Here is a 15,848-nt window from a genome sequence, read left to right as displayed (position 1 = left end):
CTTAATGTGGACAAAATAAAAGAGATGACGTGTTGACTTCAGGAAGGTCCATGCTGCCCCCCACATCCCACTGGAACTGGTCAAGAACACCACATTCCTTGGTGTGCCCCCTGGCAGCTGAGCTTACTTGGTCAATTAACAGCACCTTCATAGCCATGATGGTGCAGCAGAGAGGTCTAACAGAAACCTCTCTATGGTAAAAAACACATGGAAGCTGTTGTGGAAAAAACTTTTCTCAGTTTTCAAAGATGTCAGTCAGAGAGTCAAATGAGAATGGAGAACGATTGTTATTTACACACAGATATGCACAAATGTCTCTGTCTCTGTCTCTGTCTATCTACAAAGGTCCATGGAGTGAGCAATCCATAATACAAGTCATTCTCTTTTATATTTTTTTATTACCATGACCTTTTCTAACACATCACGTCACGTGACTCTTAATATGCAGAATTCTATCATCTTAGCCAATCAGCTCCAACCACCAGTAACTTTGTATACGTGTCGATTCTTCTGTTATTCTAAATTCTATTCTTAATGGGGGTGTCCTACGGGTTCTCCCATCATATGGCCACTTCATAACAGGGATCTTTGGGCTTTCCCACTCACTTGTGCTCACTTTTTAAGGGGGTGTTTATTACTCATTTACCTCATCTTAAACTTAGTAACTACTAAGGTGGCTCCTCCAAGATGAGACAAAAGCTTCACGTGCCCGGGCTGTAAGCCACATTTAGTTAACCCTTTAGTTACACTCAGTTCTTTTCCTTATGTTTAATAATTTATTCTAAAAAACTTCATATCAGCATATACTTGTATTAAATTGTAAAAATGATCATGTATTGATTAGAAATATTGATTAAAATCCTATAAAGCCCACTTGGGGCCCTACATGCCCCTCAGACTGTGAGAAACAAACCTAAGAATATTAAGAACACTGCAGGGCCAATTAGACAGCCGGAATCAGACTTGCGGACACATCTTCCCATGCGACAAATAGCAATATTTTCAAGATATGAAATTATTTAGAGAATCTGATCGTTTAATAAAGTGACAGAAAGTTTTTTAAGTTAAATTACTGAGGGAAGCATATTACTTTTTATTACGTTTTACACCTCATCTGTTGTGGCTGTGCCAAATGGAACACAGAAACGCCACTGAAAGAAGAGCACTTTATAAGAGCCACTGGGCCGATCAGACAGCAACTAAAAGGTGCAAGAGCAAGAGAAGAAGTCCTTGTGATGGACGCTTTCACCCATCCGGATTAGGAAGAACGCTGCAATGTTGGCAATTTTGTTTTTTTTATTGTAAACATAAAGAATAACTGGAAGCAGAATGAGGATGCTGCACACAAGACAACCAATACCCTGGAGGCCATTGTGCGGATACACCTTGGTCAACTGGGCTCAGCCTTGTTTGCCCACAAGACTTTGTGTACACCACGAGGAGCGGATCTCCATAGGCAAAAAGAGCAACGATGAGGGGCTTATTGCTGTTCCGGTCATTCACTGTGTCCCTCCGGGCTCGCCTTTCTTCTATTGTGTTTTCATCCTGGTCCTGTTGGTTTGACCTGAATGTTCACTTTGTTGACTAGCTGTCCCGCAGCGTCCATTTCCCAAATCAGAAGCAAACACCAGGACAAAGCGGCACTCTTCTGAGCATGTTTTCTTGGCAGCCAGATGTTCAGAAGCTACGGGGAGGCACAACGGGTTGTTGGAAATGTGCACAAAAATAAAGATGGGCGTGCTAAAACATTCCACACAATGGCTCGGAGTCAAGAGAGCACACACAAAGCGTAAACATCCAAACATAAGTCGACGCTGTCCATCTTGAAGACAGAGTTGGTGTTTACAAGCCAGACAGGACCTCAAATGCACAGCTTCTCAAGCTGCCTCCTGTTACTTGATTTCTGTAGGTCAATTTAATTTAAGGGGTGGCAAGGTGGCACTAAGGAGACCTGGGTTTACGTCCAGGGTCCTCCCTGCATGGAGTTTACATGGTCTCTCTATGTCTCTGCTTTCCTCCCAGAGTCCAAAAACAAGCATGTTAGGTGGACTGGTGATACTAAATTGAACCATGTGTGTGCGTATGTGTGTGTGTCTGTTTGCCCTGTAGACTGGCACCTCGTCCAGGGTTTGTTCTTGCTTTGTGTCTTATGCTTGCTGGGATAGGTTCCAGCAGACCCCCGCAATCCTGTTCAGGACAAAGTGGATTACAACATGACTGATTGACTGACTGACTGACTGATTTTAATTTGGGGGAGGCACACAGTGGCACTGCTGCCTTCCAGTAAGGAGACTGGGGTTCATGTCCCGGGTCCTCCCTGCATGGAGTTTCATGTTCTCCTTGTGTCTGCATGGGTTTCCTCCAGGTGCTTCAGTGGTTAGCCCAGTGGTTGGTGAAACAGACTCCAACTCTCCATGTAATCCTAGACTGGATTAAGCAGGTTAGAAAATGACATGACCTTTTAATTTAATAGCCGTTCCTCGAAAAAAGATCTCAAAATGTTCCTGCAATTCTGTAATTCGACACCTGAACTCTCTGATTTTATTAGAGCACTTGTCATATTCATTGTGATTCCAAAGTGCTTCAGAAGTACAGCACACTTGTATTTAAGCATCTGTACGGTGCGAGCACTGACACGTGAAACGTCCTGCTAGAAAATGTCTGGACAAGAGCGAGCAGGCTGAATCAGAGGTGGGAGTGTTGAGGAAAGATGAAGAGAGATGAGCCTTTACAGTTTAAACAAAAGGAGATTAGTCCAGTGGATCGATAGATAGATAGATAGATAGATAGATAGATAGATAGATAGATAGATAGATAGATACTTTATTAATCCCAAAGGGAAATTCACATAATCCAGCAGCAGCATCGGGACGGCAACTTTAAAATGAGCCCAGCAAGAACATGGGGACAGAGTTAGAAACTTGTTAAGGGTAAATGTCGGACAAATGTTAGGATGTTTTCCTCACTCAGAGAACCACAGACCCATGTGGTGGACAGTAGGACTTCAAGGACCTTCAAGACTCGATTTGATGTTAACTGTTAATGATATCTTAGCAAAAATGCACACCTTTTGCATGTTTTTGATTCTGCCTACTATACTAAAATAAATCTATCTATCTATCTAATCCTGTCTACTATACCACACATTAATATCTATCTATCTGATCCTGCCTACTATAATAAAATAAATCTATCTATTTATCTATCTATCTATCTATCTATCTATCTATCTATCTATCTATCTAATCCTGCCTACTATAATAAAATAAATCTATCTATCTATCTATCTATTTCATCCAGCCTACTATACTAAATAATCTATCTATTTATCTATCTATTTCTTTCATCCTGCCTACTATAATAAAATAGATCTAACTATCTATCTATCTATCTGATCCTGCCTACTATACTAAAATTAATCTATTATTTAGTGCCTGTCTATCTATCTATATAGTCCCTCTCATATCTGTTTATCAATCTATCATTTAGTGCCTTTCATGTTCATCTCTTTCTGTCTCTATCTATCTCTCTATCTGTTATATAGTGCCTTTCACATCCATCTAGCTATGTAGAACATCATTGAACCTGTAACGTTTAAACGGTAAAACCTTTCTTTGCAATTCTTTATTAAGTGAGGTCACTTCAGAACACAGAGAGTTCTCTGAGCCTTGGCTCTTAAATAAGGTGGCATGTGTTACCAGGCCAAGACCTGAGGGGCTTCATGGCGTGAATCGCTCAGGCACACCATCTATCAGGGCAAAGTAAAGTCACTAGTCAACTGGAGAAATGCAAAACAGTCCTCAGGGGCACACCAGCTGGGAACTGAACCAGTGTTCAAGGACTGTGAAACCCCCTTAAATCATGCAATTCATTAAATAAGTAAGTGAATGCATCAGGATGTTAACAGTCAAATAGTAAAAAAGAGACTAGCATGTCTATAAAAATGACAGGCACCATCTGTGAAGCCCACCAGCTTGTTTCTTTTGGGCTGCATTTACTACCACAATAGCGTCAAATTATATTTAATAAGTATGGAGGTAATTTATTTGGAAACAATAGAAATCCTCCAAAATTACCTCTCTATTATCACATGAGTTTTGCTGGCGCCAAAACCACAAGCAGGCGTGTCTCCTTTCTTTGTTTGACATCCCAAAGTGATCTCTTGTTTATTCAGGGTATCCATGATGGCTCCAAAATAATTATACGTGTTGAAGAACTCCCACGAAGAGCCGAGCAGATCTTGTCGTGGGCATGAATGTTGCGTAGTTCACGTCTGCGACTATTTAAAAGATAAACCTGTAAGTGCTGGCCAGCTCTACGTTGTCCAGTTCCAGGGATCCCTTCATCTTTGTGAATCTGTGTGGCAGTTTATGAAGTGAATTAGTCCAGTGGATCGAGACGGTGGCATTTCAAGGAGTTCATCAAGAACACAGAGACACAGCTGGAAACTTGTTAAGGGTAAACTTCACTCCAACATTAAGAAGTTTTTCTTTGCAGAAACACAGACACGTGGAATAAGCGACCAAGTATTGTGGTAAACAGGAGGACTTCAGGGACTTTCAAAACTCGACTTGATGTTATCTTAGAAGAATGAAGTGGACGGGACTGGCGAGCTTTGTTGGTCTGAATGGCCTGTTCTCATCCAGACTGTTCTCATGTTGTAATCTTCATGCCAAGCCAAAGTAATTACAGAGCACGACATCCAGCTTTGGTGAGACATGGAGAGGATGTGCCAACTCTCTACACACAGTGTGTCATACAAGACAAGGGTTGGCTGACATCCTGATGGTTCTCTACCCGGCCCAGGGCACCTTGGTAATGGAAGGCTGATAGGAGACCCCCCCACCCGGGTCCATGTGCTCCCCCAGTCCAACAGGTAGCAGCAGCTCTCTATATATACACACAAACACAACCGCAGGGTTTCATGGGAATTGGAGCTACAATGGGCAGCCCTGCTGGTTTCTGATGGGTGCCACCAGACAGAGAGCTGTAGGGAGGAGGAGGAGGAAGTTTCTTCCTATTAGGGAGGTTCCGTCTGACCCGGAAGTGCTTCCTGGATGCAATATGGCGGCACCGGAAGTATACCGGGAGCCACTCCTCCTCGAGTTGTGTGGAGGTGGATGCTCACAGTGAGGGAGAGGGAAGAGGACTTTTGCTTAGAATTGTCTTTGTGTAACTTTTGAAGAGCCCTGCGCTCAATGAATCACTTGTTTGTAGTTGTGGTTTGGGGAGCCGCAGCGCCCACTACTGGTCACAAGTGATTGGGTCAGATGTTGAATTTGGATGCCTGGAGCAGTGTGGCGGCAGAAAGATCCACTGTGCCACCACCACAATGGGAGAATCGTCATGCAAAAGGGGACAGTCAAGATGGCTCCAGTTTCCATCAGACCTATGAAAAAAAAAAAAAGAATCATTTGCATATTAATATGTCTCTTCATAATAGCCATAATTCCCTTGTAATTGAGGCATGAATTACAGCCATTAGTGGATATGGAGATAATTAACGTTCTGAAAGTGGGAGGTCACAAATATGAAGGTTGCTCAGGACCTGAGGAGGCCTGTGGCTGCTGCTGCTGCTGCTGCTGTTTGATTAAAAACAAAACATGAAATACGCTGTAAAATATTGTAGAGGTAGAAGAATGACTGACTCAGGACACTGGTGGTCACAGCTGGACTTCTGCACAGGCTAAACTCGGTGGCTGCAGCCCAGGGCCCCGAAATTAACCAAGATGTAGGAGAAAAATATCCAATCATGCCTCTCCCATTGTCCCTGAGCTAACCCGTCCACATTGCGACCCTCAGGCCCGGACTGGGGCGCTTATTCAGGCTGGGAATCCCAAGTCTAGCCCCGGCCACATGATACACATGAGACTCAAAAAACCAACACACACCATTTTGTCTTGGAATTGTTTATGAACGAAGAGACAGCAGATTCAGCTTCTACACACACATCCATCCATCCATTATCCAACCTGCTATACCCTAACTACAGGGTCACAGGGGTCTGCTGGAGCCAATCCCAGAGAGTACGGCAGGAACAAACCCCAGGCAGGGTGCCAGCCCACCACAGAGCACACACACCAGGGACAATTTAGAATTGCTAAGCCACCTAACCTGCATGTCTTTGGAAGCGAACCCAGGTGTCCTAACTGCGAGGCAGCAGCACTACCACCGTGCCACCGTGCTGCCTACAGTTAGGCAGTTAGGAGACCTGGGTTCGCTTCCCGGGTCCTCCCTGCGTGGAGTTTGCAGTCCAAAGACATGCAGGTTAGGTGGATTGGTGATTCTAAATTGTGGTGGGTGTGGGTGTGTGTCCTGCGGTGGGTTGGCACCCTGCCCAGGATTGGTTCCTGCCTTGTGCCCTGTGTTGGCTGGGATTGGCTGCAGGTGACCCTGTGTTCGAATTCAACGGGTTGGAAAATGGATGGATGGATATTACGCTCATCAAAACAAGTGTACAAGAAGCACTGAACCACAACAAGCCGTTGTCAGTGGAATCTCCAGCTCAGAGCTTATGTCTGCAGTTTCAACTGGGAGTCCTGAATCTCCACAGCCGAGCCGAGCCGCTGTCCGTGTCCGGATGGTGTCGCTGACTTCTCGTCCACAAAGTTTGAAGTGCTGGTCAATAAAGACCACTTGGAATTTCTTCAACGGACAAAAAGACTCAAAGGCCAGTGCCACAGAATTCTGTCAAGCACTTTTTAAAGAATGCACTTCGTAAACAATAAAAATTCGTGTGGCCTATTCAGTGACTCTCTCGTCATAGCGCTAAGGTTGAACTGTCAGTGCGCAAGAGACGCACTTTAAAAATATAAATGCAATAAAGTCACGGCGGCGCAGTGGGTAGCGCAGCTGCCTCACAGTTAGGAGACCCCGGGTCCTCCCTGCGTGGAGTCTGCATGTTCTCCCCGAGACTGCGTGGGTTTCCTCCCACAGTCGAAAGATATGCAGATTTATTCCCTGCCTTGCGCCCTGTGTTGGCTGGGATTGGCTCCAGCAGACTCCCGTGATCCTGTAGTTAGGATATAGCGGGTTGGATAATTGATGGATGGAAAATAAAGTCAAAACGAGACACGTTCGTTAACAAATTTATAATGAAATAAGCAACAACAGGTACATTTAAAACACAAATCATTCCACTCACATACGTGTTTCATTAATAAAAAAAATTTAATAAAATAAAACATTTCGTGTAGCCTATTCAGTGACTCTCTCCGCTAAGGTTGAACTGTCAGTGCGCGAGAGACACACTTTAAAAATATTATTAAAATAAAGTTAAAACGAGAAACGTTCGTTAACAAACTTATCATGAAACAAAGATCAACAGATACATTTAAAAACACAAATCATTCCACTCACATACGTGTTTCATTAATAAAAAAATAAAATAAAACATTTCCTGTAGCCTATTCAATGACTCTCTCGTCATAGCGCTAAGGCTGAACTGTCAGAGCGCGACAGACGCACTTTAAAAATATTATTACAATAAAGTCATGGTGGGTAGCGCTACTGCCTCGCAGTTAGGAGACCCGGGTTAGCTAGTGTGTGCTTGGTGTGTGGGTGTGTGTGTGTGTGCCCTGCGGTGGACTGGCGCCCTGCCCGGGATTTATTCCCTGCCTCTTGCCCTATGTTGGCTGGGATTGACCCTGTAGTTAGGATATAGCGGGTTGGATAACGGATGGATGGATGGAAAATAAAGTCAAAACGAGACACGTTCGTTAAAAACTTTTCATGAAAGTATATTTAAAAACACAAATCATTCCACTCACATACGTGTTTCATTAATAAAAAAATAAAACATTTCAGTCACTCTGAGGGAAAAGGGGGAGAAAACGTTAAAAATATAAACATACGCTACACTTCATTAAAATTTGAAACAAAAATAAGACAAAATAAATACACGGTGACGAATACCAAAACCCATACACCATTCAAATATAATTCAAAGTATATTATAAATTTTAAACAGTCTTCATATATAACTTTATTCACAAAAGCACCAGACGTGCGCACCTCTCATTATTGCGCTCCTGTTTAACTGTCAGAGCGCGAGACGCACGCGAACTCAAAACTTGACTTGAACAAAAACAAGAAACCAGTAAAGAAACCCTTCAACGTTAAACTCCAAGGGTTCGAGCCCACTACAGAGCAATAACTCATGCTCGTTTTCCAGTATAATAACATTATATTATTTCACCGTTAGTTTATTTCACTGGTTGCTCTGAATGCCAGGCCAGGCCACCGGGAAAGCCCCCGCTGATTGTAAACGTCAGTCCGGCTCTGGCGACCCCTGAAGTGCTCTCCCTTCCCGAGGTAGGGGCCGGATGGCCAGTAGGCTACTAAACAACTAAAGGATGCTATTAAGCATCTCCCAGGCAGGAGCCTGTCCTAGTTTACAGTGCAAGGTCCGTTGTAAAGCGGACGGCGAGAGCCCGAGGTAAACACGAACGAGCCGGAAGGGGGGATTAGAGGGGAGTGCTAATGGAACACGCTCATCCGAGACGAACGAGAGCCATCTACCGATCGGTCGCGGGTACGTCGAGGAGATCTAAAAAAAAAATAAACAAAATCAACACACACATAAGAGATCCGAGGTCCAGTGGTCTGTCGTGCTAATTGTGGCACTTTCTTGGTTCAGCTTAACTATTGCAATGGGCGGGCAGGTACGGTCTTGGCGTCCCGATCGGGATGGCGTATCCTTCATCACCTGACCCGAGGGATGCCGCCGTACTTGAATGTCCGAAAAGAAAGGCAGCTTGTTTGTTAAACGACAATGGGGTCCCCCGTTTTTACTTTCTCGTATACTTTGTATAAAGTATAGGAATTGTGTGCAACTTCGACCTTGAGATTTGATGGATCTCGGCATTTTGCACGTTCCTTAGTCCAAAAGTACCATTTTTGAAATTCTGTCTGTCTGTATGTGTGTAAACACGATAACTCGAACGTTTCGGCCTGGTCAGAGAGATTTTGCTTTATATCAAAAATAAGAAATCCCATCAACTTTTGGGCCACTTCTGGTTCTCTAACTGAATATTTTCGCTAGTTTAAGTAAACTATGGTTATAATTACAGTTAGAAGATTCGTATTTTGTGTAGATATTTATAATGATAAAAGCAAACAGATATGAAATTTGTGAAAAAAAAAATACTCAGCCGGAAGTAGTATTTTATTTAAACAACCATCCGATTTTTTGAATCATCCATTCATTCCATCCATTATCCAACCCGCTATATCCTAACTGCAGGGTCACGGGGTCTGCTGGAGCCAATCCCAGCCAACAGAGGGTGCAAGGCAGGAAACAAACCCCGGGCAGGGCGCCAGCCCACCGCAGGACACACACACACACACCCACACACCAGGGACAATTTAGAATCACCAATGCACCTAACCTGCATGTGTTTGGACTGTGGGAGGAAACCCACACAGACACGGGGAGAACACGCAAACTCCACGCAGGGCTGCACTGCGCCACCGTGCCGCCATTTTTTGTATCATGGAAATATAAATGCGTACATAATATTAAAAACTGCATTCAATATAGCGTATTCTTTCAATAACCACTATTTATTTTATTTTAATATATGCATCATCAGTTTAACAATAATGTGTAAACATTGAATAAAAAGATGTAAAGGGAACAATAAGCGGCTACGTCCCCATCGTGTTGCTGGTCATACATTTAATTTTACATTTTTTTTATTTTACATTATCAGTAAAGTAACTAAGTGCCATTTTACCTACAGCAATTTATTGGAATAAATATTATATAATACGAAAACTTTTTCTATGTTTTTAGGTGACTATTTTTTCTTTTCACTTTGCACATAATCTACGTAATGCACATGTAATCATGAAAAAAAAAATCCACCACCATTTTTGACCTCCCTAAGTGCGAAAATATCATTTTAATATAAAGTTTGATTACAAATCGAGATAAATGACTGTGTATCGATATTATCAATTAGTTATGATGAGAAACAACGAGATATGCTATTTGAGAAATATCGCGCAACTGGAAGTGGTTCTGATGACCTTTTCCTCTGTCTCAGGATACGAGAAAGTCGAGGGGAGCCCACTCCCGATTCTTTACACAGTAAATATGATCAACTCTCTATTAAGGCGCAAAGTTACCCAGAGGTCCGTAGGGGTCTTAATCCATGCTTGGATGTGTCTTCAAAGGGTGGGATTGAACACCTATACTACTCCTTACATGACTTTCAAGGTGGCAAATTGTGTCCAGACATTGTTAAACCTGAAGGTGCTGCTGTCGCCACACATTTGAGGGGCCGAGGAAGGGCCAATCACTCGAAGAGAGACTGGGCTAATCCACTGAGATGCCATCCAGCCACATGGCAAAGCCACGCTGCTCACTCTGACCACCATTCGTTACCACGCTGGAGATGGACAGTGAAGTGGCCCCAAAGCCCATGACCGTAGAGGCAGGAGGAGGAGTCCACACCCGTGGTCTGGCACCTGATTCATGATCAAGACCCCAAGATACTCGAACTTGAAGCAGGCAGCTGCTCACTCCTTACCTAAACTGAACAAGCCACTCTTTTCCAGGATTTGGAGGCTCAGTTTCTCGATCCGGTCTGTTGTAAACCATTCAAGAGTGCAGCAGAGAGCTCAGTCTAATGAACCGCAGAGGACAAAAGCATCGGTTTACAGCTGAAACATCACAACACTCTGCTTCGGCTCAGTGCGTGCAGACACCTCCACTGCTCACATCTTGAGTGGAGCTTTTCACGTCTCCTTACGAATGCCTTTTACCTGTGAAATGGCATATAACGCTCATAAGTTAGTTAATGACAGATGTGCTTGGAGGCTTTTCAAATGAGGATGACTGAAGTTTTGAAGTAACAACGCTCTACTCACTAATCATGGCACCTGAGACTAGCAATGTGTTGTATGACGATTAGCACATGCAAGTCAGAATTTTACTCTGCCCTGTACACGTTTCAATAATGGCCATATAAACCTTCATCTGTGCAAAAAAAAAAAATCCATCTGGGATAATAAAGTCAGCCTAAGCTTAAAGTAATGTAAAGTCCTACCGGGAGCTGCTGAGCCACACGCACGAATTATAAATGTGTTTACTGCCCTCTAGTGGATAAAAGTACCAGGAATCCGGTATTATAATAAAATGGAATCCGTTTTTTCATACACCTGTTATTAAAAGACAAACTTAATGAATACGTTGAAGAAACTTTTGAGAATATCTCTCTATTCTAAAAAAAAAAAATCCTGGAAAGGAAAAGCAGGGCGACGATACGTGATCTTCTCGGAAGACACTTATGGCGCTTTTCCACTGCATAGTACGGCACAGCACGGTTCAGTACAGCTCACCTTGGTTCGGCTCAGTTCGGCTCGGTTTGCGTTTCGACTGCAGTTTAGTACCGCTTTAGAGTGGGCGGGATTATTCACGTGTCGTTATAGTTGCTCCGCCTCTACTGCCGTGACATCATCGTAAACGCGCCACAAACAACACACAACAATGGAGCATATCGACGGAATGGTGCTCTTCTCCTACTCCTGTAGTCGCTCATTTTTTTTAACTTGTCCCTACACTGTTTGTGATGGTAGCCGTGTGCGCCCAAAAGCTTAGCGACCTCCTGAAAAACTTTTTCATTCCGCGTCGCCCCATCCAGCTCTCGCTGGATCCGTTCCTCGGCTACCAACGAGAGGAATGTCTTTACTTCCTCAATAGACCACGAAACAGCCATTTTTGGTTAAAACAAAATGGTGCGTCCGAACATTCGCTGGCTGTGCTAAAAATCTAGTGGGTCTGTTGTGTCTCGTGTCGCAAGTTCAGTGACGCAGTAATGACGATTTTCTCCGGCCAATCAGTGACCAGCAGAGTTTACACGTCACGTTTTGGTAACGGTTCGGTGCGCTTGGAACCTCGGCTGAGGTGGTACTAAAAAAAGGACCAGGTACCAGGTACTGTTCCCAGTGGAAAACCCCCCAAAAGTGAGCTGAACTGAACTGTGTCGTGCCATACTATGCAGTGGAAAAGCGCCATAAAAAGACCCGCGAGACGCAAACAATATCAAATAAGAGAGCACAGCCAGAAAACACTCAGTCCTGTGAAGGCACGTAGGACACACAGGTCCTGTGCTCTCAGCACATATAAAGTGTATAAGGACAATACGTTCGAGATGACACGTCAACGACTAAGCAAAGAAGAAAGAACAGCGCGGAGAAAAGAGACCCAAAAGCGTTGGAGAGAAAAAAGGCAGATAAGAGATTGTGAAAGCAGGGCCGTTCTTTGGCATGAGCGAGCAGGGCAGTCGCCCGGGGCCCCGAGACAAACCGGGCCTCATCATTCGAGGTTTTTTGTTTTTTTTTTTTGAAGATCGACGCAAATTAAGTATCTGTACTACAAAGTTTAATGCTAAGCTTACTGCCCTTTCCCGGGGCAGGGACGTTGTAACAGGGAACTGGGGCTTGGGGCGTTCGCTATGGCAGGCGGAGCCCTGTTATGACACGCCCCCACAAACGTCAATAAATAGAGTGCTCTCGATGAAGGAGATCATCCCGTTCCAGACCACGGTTGCATCGTAAGCACAGGCGAGGACTTCTTCCCATGTTTTTCTGTCACATATAACGCTTTCTTCTCTTTTTCACCTTAGCACTGGCCTTATCGTACTCAGCTCGTAACTGCGTCTTATTCACGTTAGCAGTTTCGCACGTACCATATTAATATGAAACGCAGTTATCCATCCGGTGCTGCTAAACAAAAGAAAAAAGCAGACAATGTAGCCTTTATTGAGACACAAAAAGGAGCTTTGCTGAATTTTGTCGTGGCAGAAAAGGTGCATTCGCCTACTGATTCCTTTCAAAACCGACCAGCAGTAAGCAACGAGCAACATACCAGTTACTGTCGCTGCTGGGGAACGCAGCTTTTCTAAGCCGAAGATAATGAAGAATTACCTCAGGACAACCACGTTACAAGAACGATTGAATGCTTTAGCATTAATGTCCATTGAGGGAGACGTTGTCCAATCGCTTGATTACTCGGCATTAATTAAAGATTTCTCAAGTGTTAAAGCGCGAAGAGTTGATTTCGTTTCTTGAGTTTTATTCTGGAATGTTCTTTAGCCCAAGTTTTCATTTGGTAGAAAAATTGGAAAACGGTATGAAAACACACACTTTTTAATTATGACAAAGAAATAAATAAAAACGAGATATGCTATTTGAGAAATATCGCGCAACTGGAAGTGGTTCTGATGACCTTTTCCTCTGTCTCAGGATACGAGAAAGTCGAGGGGAGCCCACTCCCGATTCTTTACACAGTAAATATGATCAACTCTCTATTAAGGCGCAAAGTTACCCAGAGGTCCGTAGGGGTCTTAATCCATGCTTGGATGTGTCATCAAAGGGTGGGATTGGACAACCTATAATACTCCTTACATGACTTTCAAGGTGGCAAATTGTGTCCAGACAATGTTAAACCTGAAGGTGCTGCTGTCGCCACACATTTGAGGGGCCGAGGAAGGGCCAATCACTCGAAGAGAGACCGGGCTAATCCACTGAGATGCCATCCAGCCACATGGCAAAGCCACGCTGCTCACTCTGACCACCATTCGTTACCACGCTGGAGATGGACGGTGAAGTGGCCCCAAAGCCCATGACCGTAGAGGCAGGAGGAGGAGTCCACACCCGTGGTCTGGCACCTGATTCATGATCAAGACCCCAAGATACTCGAACTTGAAGCAGGCAGCTGCTCACTCCTTACCTAAACTGAACAAGCCACTCTTTTCCAGGATTTGGAGGCTCAGTTTCTCGATCCGGTCTGTTGTAAACCATTCAAGAGTGCAGCAGAGAGCTCAGTCTAATGAACCGCAGAGGACAAAAGCATCGGTTTACAGCTGAAACATCACAACACGTTGTCCAATCGCTTGATTACTCGGCATTAATTAAAGATTTCACAAATATTAAAGCGCAAAGAGTTGATTTCGTTTCTTGAGCTTTATTCTGGAATGTTCTTTAGCCCAAGTTTTCATTTGGTAGAAAAAAATGGAAAACGGTATGAAAACACACACTTTTTAATTATGACAAAGAAATAAATAAAAACGAGATAAAATTTATAAAAATATGCACCACTGCACTGCACATTTTGCACACGCTGGGCTTAGCTACATACCTCCCCGCAGTGCCCAGTGGAAACTGGTCAAATCTGACTGAACTGTAGCTAATACTACACACAGTAGGCCCCCACAGTCTAATTATGCCCCCAACGTCCTAAGAACGACCCTGATGAAAGCAGTGGAATTCGAAAGGCTCAAACAAACGATGGCGCGATACACATGCAGAGAAAGGTGAAGAATATGAAAGCAGTAAAATTCGAAAGTATTGTAGCGTCCCAGCCAGGTTGAAGCCTTTTGTGTTTTAAGTGGTCCGATTGAGGGAGGGTGGAGTACAGCAGGGAAGACTGATAGTGACAGTGGGGGGAGAGACCCTGGGGAGGGGGGGTTGGAGAAGGTGCTAGAAAGTTGTGTTTGGGGTTACGAAGTCGGCGATTCTTCAAGTAAAACTTTTGTGACACTTTATCACGTCAATCGCTACAGTATCAAGAAAAAGATAGTAAAGATCGCATTACCGCAAAACAAAAGGAAATTAATCGTCAGGACCAGGTGTCATTGAAAAAACAGCAAGACAAAGCGAGGTCAGAAATAAAAGGCAAAGAGCAGAAAACAGTCTTTTTGCCTTTGCATCATTCAATGCACAAAACGTAGATTTACACAATTATGGACCATACGCTATGAGAATCTCTGGTCCCGCAACAGTTAAAGCAACGACAAGTTTCATTTCAAAGAAAACACAATTCGGTCAGGTGTATATTTATGATCACGGAGAAGCGATCACAAAGATACGAAGAGGCAAAAAGGACAGCGGCTGTACAGGCTTTAAAATGGCCGACGCTGCCCACTCCCCCACAACGCGAGCAGCGTTATATGTCCTGCGAGAAAGACATTTAACCACGCCCGGGACTGGAAATAAAGGACAAATATTGTTTTTACAAAAGTTTCAAAGTAAGACAAGGCAGTGAGCCATCATTTAAAACAAGTCCACGGACATCTAACCTAGCAGTTGTTGGATTGCTGTTGGCAGACACACTTCATGGGCTCACAGCGACAAGCAAACCACGCAGCTCACCAGCAGCAGAAAGCCTGCAGATGATCAGACTGCTTCTCCCTAACGTGAGTTCAGCCAACCTAACCCTCGCCCTTCACAACGCGAGCAACAGAGATGCGAAGTGGCAAAAGGACAGCTGCTGTACAGGCTTTGAAATGACCGGGCAGCGAGACAAGCAGAACAGGCAGCTCGCCAGCAGCAGAAAGACAGCAGATGATCCGACGGCATCTCCTTAGCTGCGTTCAGCCGCACCCCCTTCACAACGCAAGCAGCGCTATACGTCCTGTGAGAAAGAGATGTAACGACGCCCGGGGCCGGAAATAAAGGACAAGTATTGTTTTTACAAACGTTTTTAAAGTAAAAGTGGAAAAAATGCATATGTAACAATTCCCATGAAAATAACAATCTCTTTAAATTGTATATCTGGTAAACCAAACACGGGGGAGGGCGAGTGGAGCAAGTGGAAATGTCGACTTTAATCTCGACATAAATGGCGAGAATAAAGTGGAAATGTCGAGAATATGCAGTGCAAGAGGAAGTCAGTTTAAGAAGCGCGTAGAGATTAACAACTGAGTCGGGGAAAACTTAACACAAAGCATTTAATGTGCTGCATTAACTTATGACGGGGTTTGAGAAAATCTAACATTCATTTTATGATGAAGTTTAGTTTGCGACATTCTACTGACAAAATAAAGTACGAGAATAAAATG

The sequence above is a fragment of the Polypterus senegalus genome, chromosome 12, assembly GCF_016835505.1.
Source record: "Polypterus senegalus isolate Bchr_013 chromosome 12, ASM1683550v1, whole genome shotgun sequence".
NCBI lineage: Eukaryota > Metazoa > Chordata > Cladistia > Polypteriformes > Polypteridae > Polypterus > Polypterus senegalus.
Note: the sequence above shows the minus strand (reverse complement) of the source record.